Genomic DNA, 23680 nt, shown 5'->3' on the forward strand with positions numbered 1-23680 from the left:
CTGGAGAGCCAAGCTTCCCTACCCCTGCAGATACTAGGTAAGGTTTATATAAATGTGATATATATTTGGATAGGGCAGTTATTAAGGGGTTAAGTATGGAATAATGTACAGCCAGACCCTTAAATAGACATTGGACACCAACTCTCTTGTGTGCCCCCCCCATCCCAGACAAGTGTCACCCTGTACCCCCCTGTCCCCTTCCCCAGACTGTGCACCCCTGATTGTCCTCCCCTTCCCACACACCTGTATCTTCTTTCTTCCTCCTCCATAGTGCAGTGTACATACAGGACCTGCGGTGACATCATAGTCACATATCAAGGTCCTTCACCATCTCTTTACTGTACTGTGTCCTGGCTGCTGTTTAGCCCTAATTTGCGCAAAATTGCAGTAAAAACGCAGCGATTTTGTGCAAATTATGGCTAAACAGCAGCCAGGAGACAGTACAGTATGGAAAATACCTCTTTTGATTAAGTAAAAATCGTCCCGTGCTTCCTCACAATGACAGAGGGCAGGAGGCATCCAGGCTGCCTCATCCACTGTGATCCTTCCCTCTCTGCTCCCTGTGATGGCGCCCCCCCCCCTGGTCTCAGCGCCCGGGGAAGCTGCCCCCCCTGCCCCCCCAGCTACAGCCCTGGCTAAACCCAAAGGTGGGGTAGCTGTCACTTGGGATACACCTGCCTACACCTCGGATAACCATCTTGGATCTAGTCAGGACTATCCAGAAAATGGATTAGTCTGCAGAAAAGAGCCTAAAGCCTCTATTACACCGGGCAATCTGCAGGAGCAAGCAAGCGCTTTCTGCATACTTGTACTCCTTTGCTGTAAACCCACAAATGAAGGAGTCTAAGTAGTACTCTGTATGCATCAGCATGCTAGGTTTGCAGGCTTACAGAGGGAAAATGGAAAAGAGTAGAAGAAACAAACTACAGAATGTTTTACAACATTGTTTGTCCTATTTACAGATTACTGTAGTTTAGGGGTTGAAGGTGACAGAGTTCCTTTAAGGATTTGAATCTGTATAGTCTGGAGGAAAGAAGGGAAAGGGGGTACATGATACCTTTTAAATATGTTAAAGGACTAAATAAGGTTAAAGAGGTTCAAGAACAAGGAACAATCTGAGGTTAGTTGGGGGAAAGATCAGAAGCAACGTGAGAAAATATTACTCTGCTGAAAGAGTAGTAGATGCTTGGAACAAACGTCCAGCAGATGTGGTTGGTAAATCTACAATAACAGAATGTAAACCTGCCTGCGATACACATATATCTATCATAAGATAATAATAAGGTAAATACTTCAAATTTACAGTATACTGATAGGTGTATTGTCTTCCTATGACAGCGACCCTATTATGTATATTTGTCTGAGATAGGGAAATTATCTTGTGAGCCCCAGTAGGAGACAGCAACTGATGTGAATGGCAATAGTGGAATATGGCACTATAAAAATAATAGAAATAAATGGAAGAAAAATTTAAAAAAAAAGCTCCATTTTATCCATTTCTATAGTCATCTCATGTGATCTGCCATTGATAAAGCACAGACACCCATTACGAGTCTGCTAGGGCCAGTATGTGAGGTGCATAGAATGAAAGTCATAGTGGTCACAGCCTTTTATTTAAGTCTCTGGATTACATAAAATCAATCTCAAGCCTGCTGTGCTTAGTTGTTCAATTAAGTCTTTTTAATGTATAACAAACGGTGATAAAGAATCCCTCCACACTGCAAACACTTGACCGGTGATGGCTGAGAGGTAGTCGCTGCATCTAGGCCAGGGCTGCAATGTCAGATTGTGTGACTTTAGTTTAAAGAAGACTTGAAAATTCAGCACAAGGAAGAGTGAAGGTGAATGATATATACTTTGGGGGGAACAAATCCAGAATAACTTGTTATTTATGTATGTTAATCTTTCTGGGCTAAGTATTATTGAGGGTGGTTTTACTAAGTGATTGAAGTAGGACCACCCATATTATTGTTTAAATAGTCAAGAGGGCAGTCCTACTGAGTGATTGACAGCTATCTCAATCTCGCAGCTCTTTCTTTAGGGCCACCCACATGACTATGTGTCCCGAATGAGCAGAGATTTACACCTATTAAAATAATTTCCCTCAAAACTATATACCAATGTTCTCAGCTCCTCCTACCTATTCTGCTGGAAATATGAATAATGGGGAATTTCCTTCGTAACAGGTACACTGCTTGCACTAATAATAATGAAGGTGATATGTTAGCACTATTAATAGTAGAGGACCTATGTTCAGGGGCATAACTACCACCATAGCAGCCATAGCAACTGCTATGGGGCCCCCTGGATCAGGGTGCCCATTCCAACAATACACTGGGCCCCCTGAGCAGTCGTCATACTACCAAAGGAGATGCCTACCATGGGGACACTATAGGGAGATGTCTACCAAGGGGGGCACTATATAGAGGGGAGATGCCTAACATGTGGTATCTACTGGGGGAGGGTTAACAAAAAGGGGATTACCTACAGTGGGATGGAGGGGGCAATTAAAAGTTTGCTAATGGGCGCAGCCTTTTCTAGTTACACCTCTGCCTGTTTTGACACTGTTGATATTTGGGGAACTTTTTCTGAACGGTTAATGTTGGGGAGAGGAGCTTTGACATTCTTCTAGCAACTGGGCTCAGCACAGGAAGCCAAGCCCTGTCCATCACTCAAACTAGGCTGAGAAGAAGACCAGAGAGGCATTCCAGCTTAGGGTACTACACTGCCATGGCTACTCTTCTTTGATGCTTTGCTGTGGCACAAAAAAAAGTTTTTTTCACCTGTTTGGCACCTCGGATATCTATGAAAAGATACTATGTTTCTCATTGCACTAATATCTATATAAGTGTTTCAGCAGTTATATAAAGTGATTTTCAGGTGTAAGATTTTCATTATAGTTTCATTTGGAGAATCTTTCCCCACAATGTGTACTTGTCAGAGAGTTGGGGTAGCTGGCATGACAACTGCCCGTGATAAGGTTGTCAGGGGAGGATTATGAACAGGTAATATTAACCTTTGATGCTCATCTGTTCTTTATTAATTTATTTCATAGTAAAGCAGGAAAGCAAACAATAGTATGAAAAAGTGTTCTGCAAATATTTTTGGCATGAGAAGGACACAATAATGGTATATTATCATAAAGAAAAAGAAGTCTCGGCAAAGTATGGCATCTTGTGTGCTGTTTTTGTATGAACACCAAATGGTAGTACTCCGCACTAATCAACGCTTAGAGCTGCCTCCACACCACCGGACTCCACTAGTCCCGTATCTTCAAACATGCAATACAAAGATATGTATGGAGGAAATAAAGGGTTTCTCACTGAAATATAGATTCAGTCGGTCCGGAGCGGGAAGGTTCCTGTCAGACTAGCTGTTTTTGTGTGAAACCTTTGGTATATGCAGCCCAACAGGAACGGCAGCCAGGGGGATGATGTTCCCGAGGGCTGGTGCAAGGTGCTTGGGGGGCAACTTCCAGGAGCACTCCCTGGAGATGTGTCAGGCATGATGATAGCTGGGGATGACCTGATGGTCATGTATGAAGTGAAACACTGGACACATGGCTTGAAATGGAGGTAGTCTCTTTCCTTTTACTTGATCCAACGCACACAGACAACAAATGACAATCTGGTAAGAAGACAGCAGTAAATTCCAATTACTTGGTGGTTGATGACCAGAGCAATAAAGGAGCACCTTGACATAACATGTGAATCTGAGATGAGGGTCTCTGATGTTATTCAGCTCAATCCTGTAACAAGCTTAAACCGAATGTACTACTAGAATTTACAAAATAGGATTTCTATACAACCATATCGCGGTGCTGAGCAGATTCTAACAGCATCGTCTGTTCCTCCCTCTGCCACTAAGTTTACAAGATCTTCTCTGTTTTGTATATGTGCAAATGTGCTAGTTTATGCCCTCCCCTTAGTGAACACGTTCAGTCTTGATTCTAAAGAGGGTGTGTCACAGAAGGCAGGGGATAATGCTGCACTGGGGGCAATGAGCCTGCCTGCAGTGCACCAAATTAGCAGGGGTGGGAATTTGGCAGAACAGACAATGCCATTAGAATCTGCTTGGCGATCAGGAAATCTTATTGTAAAATTCCTAGTGGTGCATTCGCTTTACAATGTAACTTTCATTGCAAAAACCTTTTGACATGTTAGAGGGACACATCACAAGTTTTAATCTGTCGAGGTCTTGCTGCCGAGACAACCATTGATTAGAAAAACGAGGGAGGGGGGACAGGTGCATGGGAGGAGGTATAGCATTCCCATCTACTCTGATGACTAGACCCTTCCTGAAACCCAACAGGCAATAGATATCAGATAAAAAAATGTATACCTTCTTTTCACTGAAGAAGATTGCTGTCCTCTCAGCTACTGGTATGGACTTGTGACTCTGCAGTCTTCATTTAGGCTATAGCTCCATGGATATCAGGTGGTCTCTGAGGGCAAAACTATAGGAGGGAGATCTGAAGTTATCCCTTCCTTCCCTTTCTATATCCTCTGAATCATTGGCTAAACTTCACCAGGAATCCTCTCTCAGACTTGAAAGGGGATTAGGCTGAGCAGATGATCTCCCTTCGGGGCTGGCCACTTTTTTTGGCCGTTGGATGGCTGTCATTTGGAGGGCAAATAATATCCATTATTTTGAAATTATGTCCCTAATTTCAAAATTATGGACGTTATTTGACCTCAAAAAGAGGAAGACCCAGAAAGATGGCCGTTTAACGGCCAAAAAATGTTGTGGGAACCTAGCTTAAGAATGTAACTCACTTGCTCCTGGCCTTGACGTGAGACAACCACTAATTTTTATCTGAATCCTAATCGGACCTGAAATGAATCACAGGAAATCGGCTTGTCTCTAAATACCTATGGATATGTTTGTGCACCCCCTATGACAAAAGTCAGCATACTGTAGGTCCAACCACCCAGTAATTAGGAATCTTCTTGTCTGCAATTTTTTTGTTAGCACATTAAAGGATTAGTTTGATGCAATAAAAATAAAATATAATATCTGTGAACTAAAAGGAATTTGCTTGTTATTATAACTAATTTAAAAGAAAATTCCACCGGTTAAGTGACCTATCAATAACACATATACATTTTCCTCTGGATGCATCGCACTAATGAAGAGTAATTACACAAAAAGTATTTTGTCGGTATCTCTATTAATTTTGCCAGTAGGAGAAGATCCTTTGGCCATCTATACCAGCCAAGTACACATTAAGGACAGAAGTCGTGAGACCCATCAATATAAGGATGTCAGTGATGAATACTCCTGTAGCAATGCGGCTAATGAGTTTGTGCAGCTCGCTCTGTGTAGACAAACCCGTTACTTACTTATGTATCAAGGAACAGATGTTAAAAATTCACAAGTAATTGAACTTATAGAGTAAGATCAGAAGGTGTCGGGTCTATTTAACTTGTCGCTAGGTGATAGCACAATGCTGGTCCGACGTACATCCAGATGATCAGAGATTAATGCAGTGTAAATGTACTATCATTACAGACACTGTGAGGGAACAAAAATTTTGTGAAAACCATGTGATTACCATGATGCACCAGTAAGTAGTGATGTGCTTACTCCCCTAGGTCCCCATGGTATTGAAACTGCAAGGAGTGGTAAGGGTTAAAGGAGAAGTTCAATGTTTTCTAAAATCCTGCAGGGGGAGGGGGGGGTAATTGATTACAATTACTATCTTACCTCTCCTCGTGCCCTTGGTGAGCAGTGGGACTTGCTACGGGATCCCTGCCGGGCTCCGGAAATTTCTACATCACAACCTGGCTGATGGACTGGCCGGTGCCGCTCCAGTCACAGATTGGCTGTGCAGCCAGGTTAGCAGCTGGAGCAGGCCTTATCCCCCCGAGTCATTGTGACGTTATTGCAACCCGAGGGAAAAGGACTTCCGGCGGGGGTCCCATGGCCACTGCTGCTGCTGCCGGCGCTCACCCCGTGGACGAGGAGAGGTAAATTAGTAATTATGATCAATTTCCCCCCTACCCCTGCAGGATGTGGGATGTTGGAAAAGGCCATACTTCTCCTTTAACTTAGTTTATTCCTCCTTCTGTCTTCTTAGAACCACTACCATTGCATGTATTTTGGGAGGCTTGTGTTTTTGTGGGACCAGTTGTACTTTGAATGTTTAGAATCTTTTATTCTTTCATTTTACCCTATAATGCAGGGATGGGGAACCTTCGGCCCTCCAGCTGTTGCAAAACTACAATTCCCACCGTGCCTGGACAGCCAAAGCTTCGCTTTGGCTGTCCAGGCACGATGGGAATTGTAGTTTTGCAACAGCTGGAGGGCCGAAGGTTCCCCCTCACTGCTATAATGTATTATGGAACCAATGCCAAATGGGTCTGATAATCATCGTAAAAAGTCATGAGTCTATATCCATTCTCTGGCTGATAACACTACAATAAACACAATGGGGGAGAGTTATCAAACCGGTGTAAAGTGAAACTGGCTCAGTTGCCCCTAGCAACCAATCAGATTCCACCTTTCATTTTCCAAAGAATCTGTGAGGAATTAAAAGTGGAATCTGATTGGTTGCTAGGGGCAACTAAGACAATTTTACTTTACACCAGTTTGATAAATCTCCCCCAATGTGCATATCTATAGTAATGGCGGCTGCAGCTGCCTCCGTGCTATCCCTCCCCATGTCTGGCCGCAGCCTGTCTATACAAGTTGTTATACTCCGTCCTGACCTTGAGAGAAATCCTTATACATTATAATGTAGTAACAATCTGTCAGCAGAGCAGACTGTACATTACCGAGAGCCGCTGGCTCCAGGGCAAATGTTCAACTTGCTCTTAAGTCATTTCTATTCTACTTAGTTTATAGAATACTATGGAGACAAAGTGGAATCTGAGTGTTGATTCAGTAACTCTGTTACCTGAGCTGTAAAACGGCATGATGCTGATCGGAGACAAGAAAGCTCTTACTGTGTACTCATCCATGTACTGATCTACCCGTATAAAACAAGAGGCTTTACAGCTTACTGAAACCAGGCAGACATAGATAGTGTCTGGATAACGTCTGCTACAGTATATCTGTGCCAGGATGTGGTATTACATGTGGGATATAGATAGCACATAATAAATAGTTACATATGATAAAGCAGATAGATAATAGATATATACAAGATATAAGAGAGATGATAGATAGATAAATAGATAGATAGATAGGAGATAGATAATAGATAGATAGGAGATAGATAGATAGATAGATAGATAGATATGCAAAAAAAGGGGTCCGTGGAGCCTCAGTTACAAGTCTCAAAACACGGGAATAGCCAGATATCCCTCTCTCCAGAGAAGGAAGCCCCTTTTCACGGACCCCTTTTTTTGCATATTCAAATTTTGTATGGGACAATCAATGGAGACTCGTAAATGAGTACTCCATTGGAATTTTTCACTGTTCTCCCTGAGTTCAGTGATTGTTGTGTTTTGTTGGTCTATTTATCATTGCCCCAGTAGCCAGAATCCTTCTCCACACTTACGAGGGGCAAATACCCCGAAACTGCAGTCTGTGGATGGATGCCTAGCCTTGGTAACCCTTGTCTTATGTCGTTATACTCGCCACAGAGTTAGACTTTGACTCACAGGGGTCACCCTGGTGTTTCCCTATTTAGGTCCTAAAGCTCGCAACAGAGTGAGGACCTGAGGGACTACGTATCAGGGTGGTTTGGTGCTCTCCCCACTAGGAGGCACCCCTTGGCAATGGGCTTCCTTCTCTGGAGAGAGGGATATCTAGCTATTCCCGTGTTTTGAGACTTGTAACTGAGGCTCCACGGACCCCTTTTTTTGCATATTTAAATTTTGTATGGGACAATCAATGGAGACTCGTAAATGAGTACTCCATTGGAATTTTTCACTGTTCTCCCTGAGTTCAGTGATTGTTGTGTTTTGTAGATAGATAGATAGATAAGTAGAAAATAAGCCGCACGTCCGATTATGATGTGGCGGGTGCTCAGGTAATAAGTCCTTAGGCCAAGGATTCCGAAAGTAGAGGATGGAGAGTCCACAGCACACCAGCTCAAGTGGTAAAAAAGTAGGTTTAATTCCAAAGATGATGAACAAAACAGATGCAACGTTTCAACAACCTCTCCTTGTCTTTCTCAAGCATAGTGGGTGGGTCATAATGACATCATTAAATACTGTTCCAAATAAAGTGTACCACCTACCAGGGTGATTTGCATAAAGACAATAACATTGTGTAAACTGTGAAGTGTATACATAATAAGAGCACTGGAAGTGCATACATGGTACATCAACAAACATAGAAAAGTGTTGTGGTTAGTGCAATGCGTGATCATACCGATTTCAAAACATATAAATTCATAATGTGACTTGAGTCAGGAGGAGGATCAACAGACCACTCACCACCTACGGAGGCGTGTATACAGAGTCCTGAATGCCGCAGCCCTGTGTGGAGATGGAAAATGGAGTCCAGTGTGTGAAGCCGGCGTAGGGTGTCGGCCAGTGCGCATGCGTCAGTCGGCCCTGCCCCGTGACCACGACGCTGTCCAATAGGAAAGAAGGTATGTCGTAGCCATGGTAACTCGGCAAGTGTATGGAAGAGAACACCTGATTCGGCCTGGGACATGAGACAGGCTGCTGGGGAAGGCTGCAGAGTGCATCAAAGATACAATACCGCCGCTCGTCCCTCTGATCCTCTTGCTGGTGCGGGCTGCAACAGTAGATGGATATGCCTAGTCTCTATCATTTAGCCCACGGTGTATTGAAAGGGGAAGGAGGAGGAGAAAAAAAGGGGGGAAGTCCACATTCGTCCATCAGGATGGGCTGCATACAGGCTCAGGTGGGGTGTGCCACGGTCCTCCAGAAGTAAATGTGTTATCTAAAATGAACAAAATAATATATGAAGTATATGATGGAATAAAATCCACACATCACAAGCTGGCCTGTGACTACACTGCTTACTTAAAAAGACTGGAGCTAATCTTAAAGTCTACATTTAGACCCAGGGGTTTCAGAGATTGTAGCTCATAAATCCACTTTAATTCTTTTTTTCATGAGGGTGCTTACTCGATCTCCACCTCTTCTGAGTGGAGGAACGTGATCAATGAGCATAAAACGCAAATCTCTCTCTGTATGTCCCATTTCTAGAAAGTGATTGGAAACTGGTAAGTCCTGTCGCCTCTTGTGAATGGTGTACCTGTGATGATTAATGCGTGTTTTGAAATCATTTTTTGTTTCACCCACGTACAAGAGGCGACAGGGACACCACAGCACATATATCACATGATCAGAATTACACGTCAAAAAATGCTTAAGAGGGTAATTTTTGTTAGTGGTCGGATGAGTGAAGGTGGTACCCTTGTGCATAAGCGGACAATTCACACATGTGCAACAGGGGAATGATCCCTTTCTCTGTGTTTTTAGAAAAGACTGTTTTAACCTATTACCCAAAACCACATCGTTCTTTACCAACCTGTCCCTAATGTTAGTCCCTCTCCTGTAACTCATAAGTGGGGCATTTTGTAAGGCCGGAATCTGTGTATAGCTGTCCTTGATGATGTTCCAATGTTTGCGTACAATCTGGGAAAGGTGACCTGATAGATAGATAGATAGATCTCAGTATATAGGTAGCACTATACCAAATAGTGGACGTCTCTGACCAGGAACCAGTTAGTTACATGAAGGAATTCCCCACAGCACGTCTTGGTGATTAGATGAAGTGATTTATTTTCAAAGTAACAGCATAACAGTGGAACACAGCAAGCTAGGTATCATGCTAGATTAATAGATAGATACATTGATTAATAGATAGATACATTGATTAATATAGATATGAAATAGAGAATGAGCAGCACAGCAACGTAGATGTAGGTGCCAGCGGTCAGGGTCCTGACTTCAGACCGTCTTCATATATAGGCAGAGAATCCGCAGCACACAAGGTAGTCGTGAAAAGAAACTGATTTATTTAGTTCATCAGTGCAGCAATCCAAAGACGCAACGTTTCGGTGATATCACATCACCATTTTCAAGCTTGTGTGAGACGGGAGAAACATTGCTTCAAATTTGCTGTGCTGCGCCCTTTTTGAATTCATGGAATAAAACTGCACATTTGAAATTACCTGGCGAAAGCTGTTGGAATCGTTGAGTATATTTGCAAGATCTGTGGTCAGGATCCTCCAGCTGGCACCCACACTTCTAACGAGCTCCAGGCAATGCCACACACATTCCTGCTGGTTTAGATCGATCGATCGATAGATCGATAAATAGATAGATAGATAGATAGATAAATAGATAGATAGATAGATAAATATGAGATAGATAGATAGATAGATAGATAGATAGATAGATAGATAGATAGATAGATAGATAGACAGGAGATAGATAATAGATAGATAAATATGAGATAGATAGATAGATAAATATGAGATAGATAGATAGATAGATAGATAGATAGATAAATATGAGATAGATAGATAGATAGATAGATAGATAGATAGATAGATAGACAATACAATGCCGAGGTTGCTGGGTGCACTCTCTGTAGACAAGAGTATATAGCAAGCGAGCAAAACTTAAAGGGGTACTCCGGTCCGGGGGTATTTTTTTACCAATGGCCGGATCGAGGCACCCCTTACCCCCGTCCCGCAGCCGCTTCCTGGTGTGAGCTGCCGCATGAGACGTGACGTCTCAAGGCAGCTCAGCCATTCGGCGGCCGTAGCACAGTTTATAATCACCCCCTCCACGGCCATTGGTAAAAAATACCCCCGGACCGGAGTACCCCTTTAATCTAAAGAAGAGCCTAGCTACTACTGTATATAGGTAGGAAACAAATATAGGGCTATGTTCACACACAGTATAACAACGGCCGTTGCTTATCTACGGCCATTGTTATACTGGCCGAACACCGACAGGTGTTTGCCAGTTCCTGTGGCTGCCAGAGCTCCGAACATTTACTTCCGTACGGTTTGTCTGGAAATTAATTAAGTATTGATTTCTATACTCAGCTCAGATGAACAGACTGTATCCATGTGCGCATGGAAGATTAAGAACGTCCGCTGTTCATGGAACAGTATCCTTATCAATTAACTGATCGTTCTTTTAAATAGCCACACTAAACCACATCCGATGGCGGTGCGACATGTGCATGGAACAGCACATTTCAATGCAATGTCGCCCAGGCTGAAAAGAACGGCCACTGTTTTCATTGAAAACCTTTGACTGATAGACAGAAGCCTATGTAAAAAGTGACTGTGATCTGAAATTTTTTTTTTTCATTTTATCCCCAGCAATGTAATATAATGTAAGGAGAAAAATCTACATCCAGACTCCTACAAAGACACAACAGCCATTAGTTTTTGTTCTCAGGTCCTAAAGAAATAGATTGAGACAGAATAATTTAACTTGGCTCTTTGACGTGAGCGATTTTCCTTTTAGCGCGTAACAAAGACCTGACTATTTCATTATAATCCTTATTCCAATTGTACACCATGGGGCTTTCTCACTGTATCACAGTAGATATTGTTTCTTGAAGTATACTTGTCAAGTAAAAAAAAGACCAAAAACACCATACGCTACAACGGTTAAAAAGGATCGGTAAAAGATGGACAATTTTCTCTGTGTTTTATTTTCTTTTTTAATTGAAGGGTCATCATAAGATTTATTGTATTTTTAGAATCAATATGGATTTCTTGTTGGTATAGAAACAGCTTTGAATCAAGTGCGAAAAGTCATATGTAAAAGAGTAGAGGGGAAAAAAAAGCAAAATCTGAGTTGCTTTGCAGGCATATATTTCTTAATTGTTATTCTCAGCCGGTTCTTTATATTGATTCAAAACTGCTGTGAATGAATTCAGGTTATTGTGCCATAGAAAACAAAAAATAAAACATTTACCCTCGTCCCCCGGGAGATTAAGTATAAGAAATGGTAGAAGTCTCGTAAATAATGAAGGCAGTGGGGGGAAGGAGAGGGGGAGATACTTTTTAATTGTTTGCATTGTAACTAGTTAGATGGACTCTAGGATTAAAGGGAACCTGTCACTATTAAAATGCTGTTTAAAGAAGTATTCTGGTATATATATATATATATATATATATATATATATATATATATAATGTGTGTATATATATATATATATATATATATATATATATATATATATATGTATATATATATTTTTTTTTTACAATGAGTAAAGGGGCAACACATCCCCTCTGCTGCCCCTAGTGGGTGTGTCAGAAACAGCAGAAATGCTTAAAGGGATTACCCAGGGAAATTCTTTTTCTTTCAAATCTACTGGTTTCAAAAGTTATATAGATTTGTAATTTACTTCTATTTAAAACTTTCAAGTCTTCACATACTTATCCACTGCTGTATGTCCTGCAGGAAATGTTGTTTTCTTTTCAGTCTGATACAGTGCCACCGCTGTCCAAGACCGAAACTGTCTGGAGCAGTGGCACATCCCCATAGAAAACCTCTCCTGTATAAGACAAAGGTGGCTGAAGAGAGCACTGTCTCAGACTGTTAAAGGGGTTGTCCGGGAAAAATTCATACTTAGCCATGTTACTGGGACTGTGGGGACCTGTCAGTAATGTATACTTACTAGGAATGGTCCAAAACCGCCGAGGTTCGGGTTCGTATGAACCCGAATGCTTGGCATCAGATTCCCGCTGTCTGCCCGCTATGGCTATGGCTGTATCCCAGTTTTCCAGGCGGTCCTCCCGCTGTATCCACCCTCTCCACAGAGCGGGCAGACAGCGGGAATCATTACCGAGAGTTCGGGTTCGTACAAACCCGAACCGAACTCCATTCGGACCATCCCTAATACTTACCTGTCCTGCTCCCTTGCTACTGCTGCTTCCTGAGCTGCTAGCTCCAACTCCATATGAGTGAGCCTGGTCGAATAGTACCTATGCCTCCTCACCCACCACTGATTGATTTGTAATCTGAGGTAGTTGACTCCTATAGAGCCACAGAGTTTCCTAACTTCTACACACATAACACACCATTAACCAAGTCCTGCCTACTCTTTTCTTTGTGTCAGCTGATACTTTAAGTGAAGGTGCCGCCATGTTTGTTATCAGGTTCGTGTTAATGCCTTGCCTGCTGTTTTTGACTTTATTATTTTTGTTTTGTTTTATCTTTCTAACACTATGCCATTGCATGGACTCTATATATCATGGACTTCCACCGTCCCTTGTTACCTCCAATGCGCATGCCACACCAGCACCCTGATGTGGTAGCCTCACATTGCACACCATATGAAGAGACGCTGTTAGTAGCTATCTGTTAAATCCTACACTTCAACAACCTTTGTATTGATTGTATTCGTGCATTGGCACTGCTTCTCCATTTGACATTGTTTGTTGTCCTTGAAAAAAATTTTCAATAGATTGGCCACAGTAATTACTCATTTAATACACCCGGACCAGTCTGGCTTTATGCCTAACCGGTCCACGGCACACAATTTGCGCAGGCTACATCTGAACTTGCAGGCATACTCCCCGGCGGATACTCCTGCTGCCGTGATCTCACTCGACGCTGCCAAAGCCTTTGACAGCGTCGAGTGGGAGTATTTATGGCGGGTAATGGAACGCATGGGGTTTGGGGTGAATTTTGTGAATTGGGTGAAACTCCTATACGCGGGCCCATTAGCGCGTATTAGGACAAATGGCAGGCTGTCACAGAGTTTTAAATTAGCACGGGGGACGAGGCAAGGCTGCCCGTTGTCCCCGCTGCTTTTTGCAATTGCTATAGAGCCGCTTGCGGCTCTTATTAGGACATCGGACGCTATAGTAGGCATTCCGAGGCAGGATGGGGAAGAACGTATCTCACTGTACGCAGATGATATGTTATTGTACTCTGCTGACGTGGCTCGATCCATTGGTCCCATAATGGAAATAATTACTAGTTTTGGTCGTAGGTCGGGCCTCCTAATAAATTGGGACAAGTCTGTGGTTCTTCCTTTGACCCCTTCCTTCCCTATCAGCGCATTATCCTCTGCTCCATTGCGGGTGGTTTCTAGATTCAAATACCTGGGCATTCTAGTCACGGCAAGCCTCAAAGATTATATACCCGATAACCTGCTACCTATGATGGCTAAGCTGGCCTCAAAGGCGGAGGCATGGGCTAAATTACCTTTGTCAGTGGTGGGGAGAAGTAACTTGCTGAAGATGGTCCTTATGCCGCAGCTACTGTATGTACTACACAATTCTCCAGTTTGGATCCCAGCTAAATACTTTAAGCGGATGAACTCCATCTTCAGGGAGGTTATATGGAAAAAGTCGGTGGCAAGGATAAAACTAGAGGTTCTACATCGGGGGAAAGATGACGGGGGACTGGCCATTCCGGACCCATTCTATTATTTTTTGGCAGCACAGCTGCAGCATATTAAAGGGTGGGGGCAGGCTGATGATGTGGGCATAGCGGGACGACTGACATCTGGGCTTACAGGACATGTACCGCCCATAGCGGCAATTGAAGCAAATTGTACTAAACTTCGCACTAAGGTGCTCCCCACATTACTCCTCATGACTAGAGTGTGGACTAGAGTCAAGTCACTTTTGGGTATTCCCGGTCATACAGTCTTTACACCTCTGTGGCGTAATCCAGCCCTTCCAGAGGTATTTAAACTGGAGGGCTTTACCCCGTGGGCTAGAAGAGGGATACGTTTCCTGTCACAGGTATGGAAAGATGGTGCATTGGAGTCCTTTGAGAAGTTGAAGGAGGAATACCTCCTTCCAAACACTATGTTTTATCAATACTTGCAGCTGCGTCACGCTCTGCAGACACAGCATGCGGCCACGCCACTTACTATTGGGACGCATGCTTTGTTGGTAGAGATTGGAGACAGGGGTACACTAAGAGGCACTATATCTCTGGGGTATGACACCTTACTGGCAGCTAGACATGCGGGAGTCCCCTTAGCAGCGAGGGATAAGTGGGAGGCAGAGGTGGGGCCTCTTGATGATGCGCAGTGGAACGAGATACTTTCACTAACGCCTCTGCTCTCTCTTTGTGAACCACAGCGCATGTCACAGCTGCTCTTGATACACAGAGTGTACCGTACCCCTCTGGTGCTGAAAAAAATCGGATTCAGAACGGATTCTAGATGCCCACGATGTGGGGAGGACGAAGCCCACGTTCTCCACATGTTTTGGTCATGCCGGGAACTTGAGTCCTTTTGGAGGGAGGTGCTGGCTCTCATTAAAAAGGTGTACGGGCTGGATACTGCTGTGCACCCCAAACAGTGTATTCTGGGACTATTAGATCACCTTAACCTGGATGACTATACGGTGTTGGGAGTACAGCGACTACTGTACCAGGCCAGGAAGACTATAGCTGCCAAATGGATCCAAACTCAGGCCCCCACTATCACAGAGTATATAAATAAGATGAATGTGGTGATACGCCTGGAAAGGGGGGTGTATTTAAAACGGGGTTGCCCTCGCAAATTTGAAGCAATTTGGGGTAAGTGGGTGGATACACCGGGACTACCATCACGCTCCCTCTTGCAACTCTGTAGAAGCCCTATGCAGGCGTTGGTGGGGACACTATAGCTATCCCGATAACCTGACTGGATGATAATGTAGTTTAGATATAATGCACTTGGAGACGGCAGGAGGTATTACGCAATCTGAGAGGTATGGCACGAGGTTTAGTTTCTGGTATTCTTTTTTTTTGTGGTTTTTATGTTACTATGGGACCATGAGACTGTTAGTGGAAGAACTTCCTTTTCTTCTACCTCCGGTATTTGCTGTTGATTACATATGAATGGTCCCCGTTTAATGAATAAAATAGAAAAAAGTTAGGAACTGTACCTTCCTGAATGCTACCTACATGTAACCTCTTGTCATTGTGTCATTAAGAATCTTCTGTATGACTGTGTTACTCATATACTCATATACTGTATTGTACAGATCTTAATAATAAAAAAATTACTTGATTCAAAAAAAAAAGAAAAAAATTTTCTGAAAAAACCTTTCAATAAAACACTTTGAAACGTTAAATCCATATGAAATGGATTTTCAGCAAAGAGTCAATGGGGAGCAGCCATTTCTGGTCGGAGTGGCAATTTGCATATTCTTTTCCCATGGAGTATTGCCTGACTTGTAAGGCTCTATACTGTACAACGCTTTGTCGCTCTTTTCAAGGAGACACTCTACTCCCCCAATCCCTAGGAGGGGCAAAAATATGCAAAGTAAGTCTTCACCAGTGCTTGCTCCTTGCTGCCATCTAGGGGAGGTAGGTATAACAAAGCAATGCACAATAATAATAGTAACAAAGTTCTTTACAATTCCAAGAGTACATGTGCAAACGAAATCAGACGTCACAGTATTGCACAGTATTGGAGTAAGGGTCCTGTTGTATCTTTGTATAAGCAATAGCTTACAATGCAGATGCCTAAATAGGATGATCCAAAATCCTTTTATTATGAGAAACACAATTTTTTATTTTTTTTTGCCAATACAGACAAGTCAGGAGAGGAAAGATCTTCTTTAAATATCTTCTGCCCTGCTTGTAATAAAAAACAGATTGATCTCGGTGGTGCACAGGCGCCATGACAGCGATGACAAGTGCACTTTAAAGCTTAACTAAAAATCGGAAAATTCAGCTGTGACTGTAGCTAATGCCTACTTTCTCCCTTCAACCAATCTTACACTCACAGTCACCCAGGAAACTGAGATATGGCAGGTTGTTTGACAGAGAGCACAATGAATATTAACAAGTAAATCAGCTCACCGCCATTACAACCCAGGTGAGACCGGCCAGGAGAATCTTGTGTGATGCACGGAGGGATAAATCACCAGGACGCTTCCCAAGTATCAGGCTGAAGATAGATCAAGCCTATTCCGCCAGCGGCTCTCATATCTTTAAATGTTTCAAATCCAAAATGTATTTATGTATCATGTTCTAAACAGCCCCGATGTACTTTCATGTCCAACATTTACAATCCAGGCAGGGAGAGGTTTGTACATGAATGCGCAGCCGGGATGGTTTTAACATTGATACATTAATAAATTTTAGATTTTAAACATTTGAAAATTCAGAAGCTGCTGCTGGAATATGTTTGATCTATTATCTGTTGGATAGAAACCTGGTATAGGTGACACACTTTCCCGAACTAAAGTGTAGTCCAAAAATATATACATGTTTTAACTCGTCAACACCACCGATCTGCTCAGAAATATTGGTCATGGGAAAAAGTAATAATAATAGGAATTTTAACAGGAGTTGTGTGGTTCCAAATAGTCCCCGGGTATGTTATTAAAAGAATGTCAGGAGCCGGCTGTCACGCTTGGCTCTCAGCACTGCCAGAGCATATGGCTGGCCTCCTGCAACCGGTCCGACCGATTGCGGGGAGCAATACCTACAGCGTCCCTGATGACCAGCCTGGCTGGTTGCCAGCAAAGGCATACCCAGCTGATAAGCACAGGTGTCCAGTACAATGTCATGCTGACTGGCGGCCGGCACCGCCAGTCAGCTCTTTGTATTGTTTAGAGTTGGAGTCTCTGCCCCAATCACTCGCTGGGACTCGGACTCCATAACACTACCATTCCTACCATGTCTCACTGTCTGTGATAGAGCCTCGCTAGTGACTAAGCTAGTGCTGTGCAATCCTGTTGGGTATTACCTGGTTTCCTGATTTTGGCTAGACTTTCTGACTACCCTGACTTGGTACCACGACTACTGTTTGGTATTGACTCGGCTAGTGAACTATTCTATTATTGCGTGCGTTTTGTCTTGCCTTCGTCTTGTGTTCCACTTACATCAGCATAGTGGTCAGTCTTCAGGATGGGGCCGACCTGCTATGGAGCCGACAACTTCAAAAGGAAGGGACAATGGGGCGGGTGCCAGCATTAGGGCATCACTTTGTCCTGTGTCTCTGGGCCCCCAGCCTGATGGAATCCCTCTCCTCCTCATGGAGAGGGTTCTCAAGTAGAGAGGCTGCATAACACCTCCTCTCACTAGAGATGCTACTCTAGTCTGAATGAACTTCTCTTCCTTCTCTAGAAGGGAGGACACAGAGCAAGCTCCTCCCTTCTCTTTAACCCCTTCCTGGCCCATGATCTACATATATGGCATGGGTTTATTGAGAGGTTATGAGACAAACTGAGAAGCTGAGCCCCTGTCATACCTGCCCGGTGTTGGCTGCCATCTTTAGACAGCTCCCGCCTGTAAGGACAGACATCACAGATCACGCCAATCTCTGTCATTTAACTGATTAGATGATCAATAGCAATTACGACATTTTAACTGTTTTGACTGATATAATTGGTGGCACAGTGGCTGATCGGCACCCTCACAATCATTATGGGGTGTAGACTGGCTGTTACGGCAGCTAGGGACCTCTGCTAGGACTTGGAGGCATACTATAATATAACATTCTTGGCGCTTATGTAAACGTATGAAAGTGTATGTATTAATTGTTTACTCAGAGCCAAACCTGGAACAATCATAAGGACTATACAAAAATTTGACCATAAAACTATATATTAAAAAAAAAGTATAAAATGTATACAAAACAAAAGATCTGCTGGACAAAACACAACCACAAAGAGGCACAGGGATCCCAGTTGGACACTGCACTGGGACTGTGCCAAATAGTTATAGCCAAGTCTCAGTCAATAGAACCCAATAAGGCAATCGGCTGGGTCCTTCTCGAAGGGATATCTGGCTAGTCCTGTGTTTCAAGACTCTTCAATGAGGCTCCACAGGCTTTTCTTTTGCAATAAAACAAGTGACTGGCTCTGTAGGTATTGTCTTCTGCTGGACCTTATTGAATTAGAGACCTATTACTGGGTGTGATACTGGGCCCATGGGCTACTCTACACTGTCCATGTATACTGAATCTATCAAAACAACTCGTTCTTTTCTGATACACAAATCTAGTGACTCCCTATGCTACGTCTACGGCAAAACCGATACAGCGAAGCATGTTTGCATGGCTGCCGCATATGAATAGAACCCAATTAACCTAATCCGAGTTCAATAGCTGTTTAATATGTTGTAAAGCTTCTCTATTCCTGGCTATGTACTTCAGATAAGAGTCCATTAGGAGATTTGACTTGACCTTCACTCCATGGAACCGTCTAACAATGAAATAATGCCTATCTCCCAGATTTCACACACATCTGTTCCGCTGTCTCTCGCTCTTGCATGACCTTTAATAATCTAGAGTAAATTGTTAGTTGATATCCCTAGACATTGTACATGATTGTAAATGTATCAAATCATTGCTACATGTGTTTTCCTGGTCCGCAGAATTTGGAATATTACCATTTTCAGTTTCTCTGATGGTTAGAATGGAAAATATGAATCCATAGCACTATGTGTGGCTATTATGTCATCTGCTGGGAGCCAGGTGCTTATATCTGGAAGCTTCTCATATAATTGTACTATGTAAGCCTGTAGAATGGTCGGTCATAACTTCTCAGAGCGCAGAGAGATGTCATGTCTATAGAATGTACTATAGATGATTGTAAGATAATAATTTATCTAAGACATGCATTTATTTAAAGTGGTTATCCAGCGATTTTTCTTTTCAATCAACTGGTTTCGAAAAGTTCTATAGATTTGTAATTTACTTCTATTTAAAAATCTCCGGTCTTCCAGTACTTATCAGCTGCTGTATGTCCTGCAGGAAGTGGTGGATTATTTCCAATCTGACACAGTGCTCTCTGCTGCCACCTCTGTCCCCATCAGGAACTGTTCAGAGCAGTAGCAAATCCCCATAGAAAACCTCTCCTGCTCTGGGCAGTTCCTGTCTTGTCAGACTGGAAAAAATATACCACTTCCTGTGGGACATACAGCAGCTGATAAGTACGGGAAGCCTTGAGATTTTTAAATAGAAATAAAAGACAAATCTATATAATTTTCTGAAAACAGTTGATTTGAAAGAAACACATTTTCACCAGAGTACTTTATCTATCTATCTATCTATCTATCTATCTATCTATCTATCTATCTATCTATCTATCTATCTCTCTTATCCAGGTCCGCTTCTGCCATGAGGCGGAATGAGCATTCCGCCTCAGGCGGCAGATTCTGCGGTCCTGCAGGGGGCGGCAAAATGTCCCCCCTGCTGTCATTTTAGTTAAGATTCACCGCCTGAGGTTTGCCTTAGGCGGCGGGAAAGCAAGAATCGGCCGCCCTGCCCCTATCTATTATCTATCTATCTCCTATCTATCTATCTATCTATCTCCTATCTATCTATCTATCTATCTATCTATCTATCTATCTATCTATCTACCTACCTAGATAATAAAGAAATCGACTTGCAGCACGTCCAGACTTTAAAGGTGAAAATAGTGAAAATTTATTCCATAAATACAACACAGGAAAATCAGCGACGTTTCGCTCCTCCAATCGGAGCTTTCTCAAGCTAGTGAATACACACATATACCACAAGTGTTTTATACATTCGTTAATGAGCCAATAAATGACGTGTACAAAGTGGGAGTGATCAAGTGAACAAAAAGTAATATCATTGGTAATTCATGTAAGGGAAAATTAATTCCAAAAGTGAATAAATCAAATGAATAAGTGAATAAAGAATAAATCAAATTCGTACATAAAGTTATAAAGTCCAACAGGGGGCAAAATTGGATTCCTCACGGACAGCAACATGATCGGCATCTCCATGCAGGGGTGGACGTGAACCGCACGATCCGCTGGAACGCACGCTACAATGAACCGCACGCTCCGGTGGAACGCACGGACATATTGGAAAATCAAAAGGCGTCTCAGTATCTAGGCAACCAGGTAAACATCAGGTGAACACACCGTGTGGGAACATCAATTCCTCTATTATGCCCAACAGATGAGACCAACCGATTATCACAAAAATCCACTGCTCTCCATGAACAGGGGGGCGATCTCATTCAGGTAGCAAACCTCTCTCACAGGGATGCAATTCCTGAGGATACTGGGTTATCTGTGGGGGCTCATCTGGATTCGGCTTGGTGGATGGTAAGCGGTGAATCACCTCGGTTACTGCGGATACTGATTCTGGACGATGAACGGTATGTGAAAAAATATAGAAGGGAGATGCAGCATGGCGTCACTGTCAGTGAGTTTCCACGGTATTAGCCCCGATAGTCAAGCTTGATAGCATGTTTATCTAAATGAAAAAAATATATTAATAGTTAAAAGTAGATAATATTAATATATGTATGTCAATAAATATATGAATAGGTGTATTCATTGATACTCCAAAGGATTGGCATTCAGCATCATGAACTAGAAACAAAAATAGAGAACCTATCTAACAAAGCAGTATTTAGGTAAAATTTTATAATCAACATTAAGTCCCTGTGGTTTCAGGGACCCTAGGCGAAATATCCATTGTAACTCCCTTTTTTTCAACATGGAAAGACGATCCCCTCCCTGGGGCAGGGGTGGTATTTGATCAATAAACATGATCTTCAGATCACTCTCTTGATGTTTAAAATCCAAAAAATGTTTGGATACCGGCAAATCGTGTTTACCTTTCCTGATGGTATAACGGTGCTGAGTCAGTCTGGTTTTTACATCATATGTTGTCTCTCCTACATAAAGGAGTTTGCACGGACACCATAGTACATAGATGGTATATTCAGAATTACAATTCAAGAATTTATTAATTTTATATTTTTTTCCGGTTGTAGGATGTTGAAAGAACTGTCCCTTCTGGACGTACCTGCAGTTGACACAGCCACCACAAGGATAGCAGCCAACCGCACGCGGGCCCAGAATGGTAAGTGAAGAGTGAGTTGGTGGAGTGACATCCGTTTTAACCACAATGTCCCTGATATTTGGCGCTCTCTTGTATGACATAAGGGGTTTAGTTTGTAAACTATCAATCTGGGGATAACTGTTTTGCACAATATGCCAGTGTTTATGGATTATTCTCGTGATGTCAGGGCAAAAGGAATTATAGGTAGTTACAAACGGAATGCGATTCATCCCCGGTCTGACTTTTTGTTCTGTGAGTAAGGTGTTTCTATCAAGAAGTGTCACTTCCCGTGTTTGTTGTCCAAGTAATGTTTTGGGGTAGCCTCTATTTTGAAAATTAATGGCTAGTGACGCTATGGCATTTTCAAGTTTGTTTTCTTCTGTTACGATTCTTTTAGCACGTAGAAATTGGCTTTTGGGAAGGCCACGTTTCATCCGTGAAGGGTGATTGGAATCAAAGTGTAGAAGTGTGTTCTTGTCAGTAGGTTTGACATACATCTCGGTGGCCAGTTTGTTACCGTGTTTGTAAACTATTGTGTCGAGGAAAGGAACTTTGGAAAATGAATGTGTAATAGTGAATTTGATGTCACTGTCTATGCTGTTTAAAAAATTCCAAAAATCTAGGAGTTCAATTTCCGTGCCCTTCCAGACTAAGAAGACGTCGTCTATGAATCTCCACCACCCCAGTAAATTACGGGAGTGGTGTGATCCATAGACTGACGTCTCCTCCATGTGTTCCACAAATAAATTTGCGTAGGTAGGTGCTACGGGACTGCCCATCGCAGTCCCGACCAACTGTATGTAGCATTGTTTATTAAATGTAAAAAAATTACATGTAAGTATCATGTGTAGTAATTGCATTAGAAAATCCTGACATGGTGGTGTTAGTGTAGTCTTGCTTAGGGTGTTCCTGATAGCATCTAAGCCCTTGGTATGTGAGATGGAGGTATATAGACTAGCTATGTCCATGGATGCTAGAATGACTGTCTCATCAACCTCAATGGCATCAATTTTTTTAATGAAGTCCGATGTGTCACGCACATAAGACTTCATTCTGGTGACATGTTCCTGTAGGATCTTATCCAAAAAGATGGCAGCGTTACTTAAGATGGAACCCCTACCTGAGACTATCGGTCTACCCGTGGGGTTTTTTAAGTCCTTATGAATTTTGGGAAGAAGGTATAATTTAGGGATCAACGGGTATTCCACCCATAAGAAGTCCCCAAGTTTTTTGTCAATGATTTTGTCTTGAAGGGCAGAATTAATCAAGGATCTTAATCTTTGTTTTATAGAATCTGTGGGATCTTTGTCGAGTTTAAGGTAAGTGATATGATCGCTTAATTGTCGTTCTGCCTCCGTAATGTATTGTAAAGTATCCATTATTACTATGCCACCACCCTTCTCTGCAGGTTTCACTGTAATTTCCTTCATGTCAGATAATTGTGTGAGTGCATGTTTCTCCATGGTGGTCAGATTTGGGCATCTCAGAAAACCATCTGGTATATTTTTCCTGAGATTGTCCAAATCTTTCTTAACCAAAGAAATGTAAGTCTCAAGAGCATGAGATGTGATAGGTGGCACAAAATTACTCCTAGAAAATAAATCAAATTTTTCAGCAGTTAGTTCACTTGTGTGATCAATGGCTTGTGTTATAGGTTTGTCAATGGTATTACTCCAAATTTTCAATTTTATCCTTCTAAAGAACAAAAATAGATCAAGTTCTAAATCAAACCATTTTATGCAAATATCAGGACAATATGATAAACCCTTGCTCAGAACATTCATTTGCATATCTGTAAGAATAGTGGAAGAAATATTTACCACGGTAATTTCACGATCACAGTCCATTAATTCGTTTTGTCCTTTTTCTCCGGATGAAGATGTTTTTCCGGTATCGGTGTCTCCTCTTGCCACCACGTCTGGTTGGGCGTTTGATCTTGAGGGGAGCCGATTTCGTTGACCTAAAAAAACGGCATCTGGCGCTG

This window comes from Dendropsophus ebraccatus, chromosome 8, assembly GCF_027789765.1.
Source record: "Dendropsophus ebraccatus isolate aDenEbr1 chromosome 8, aDenEbr1.pat, whole genome shotgun sequence".
In the NCBI taxonomy this organism is placed as follows: domain Eukaryota; kingdom Metazoa; phylum Chordata; class Amphibia; order Anura; family Hylidae; genus Dendropsophus; species Dendropsophus ebraccatus.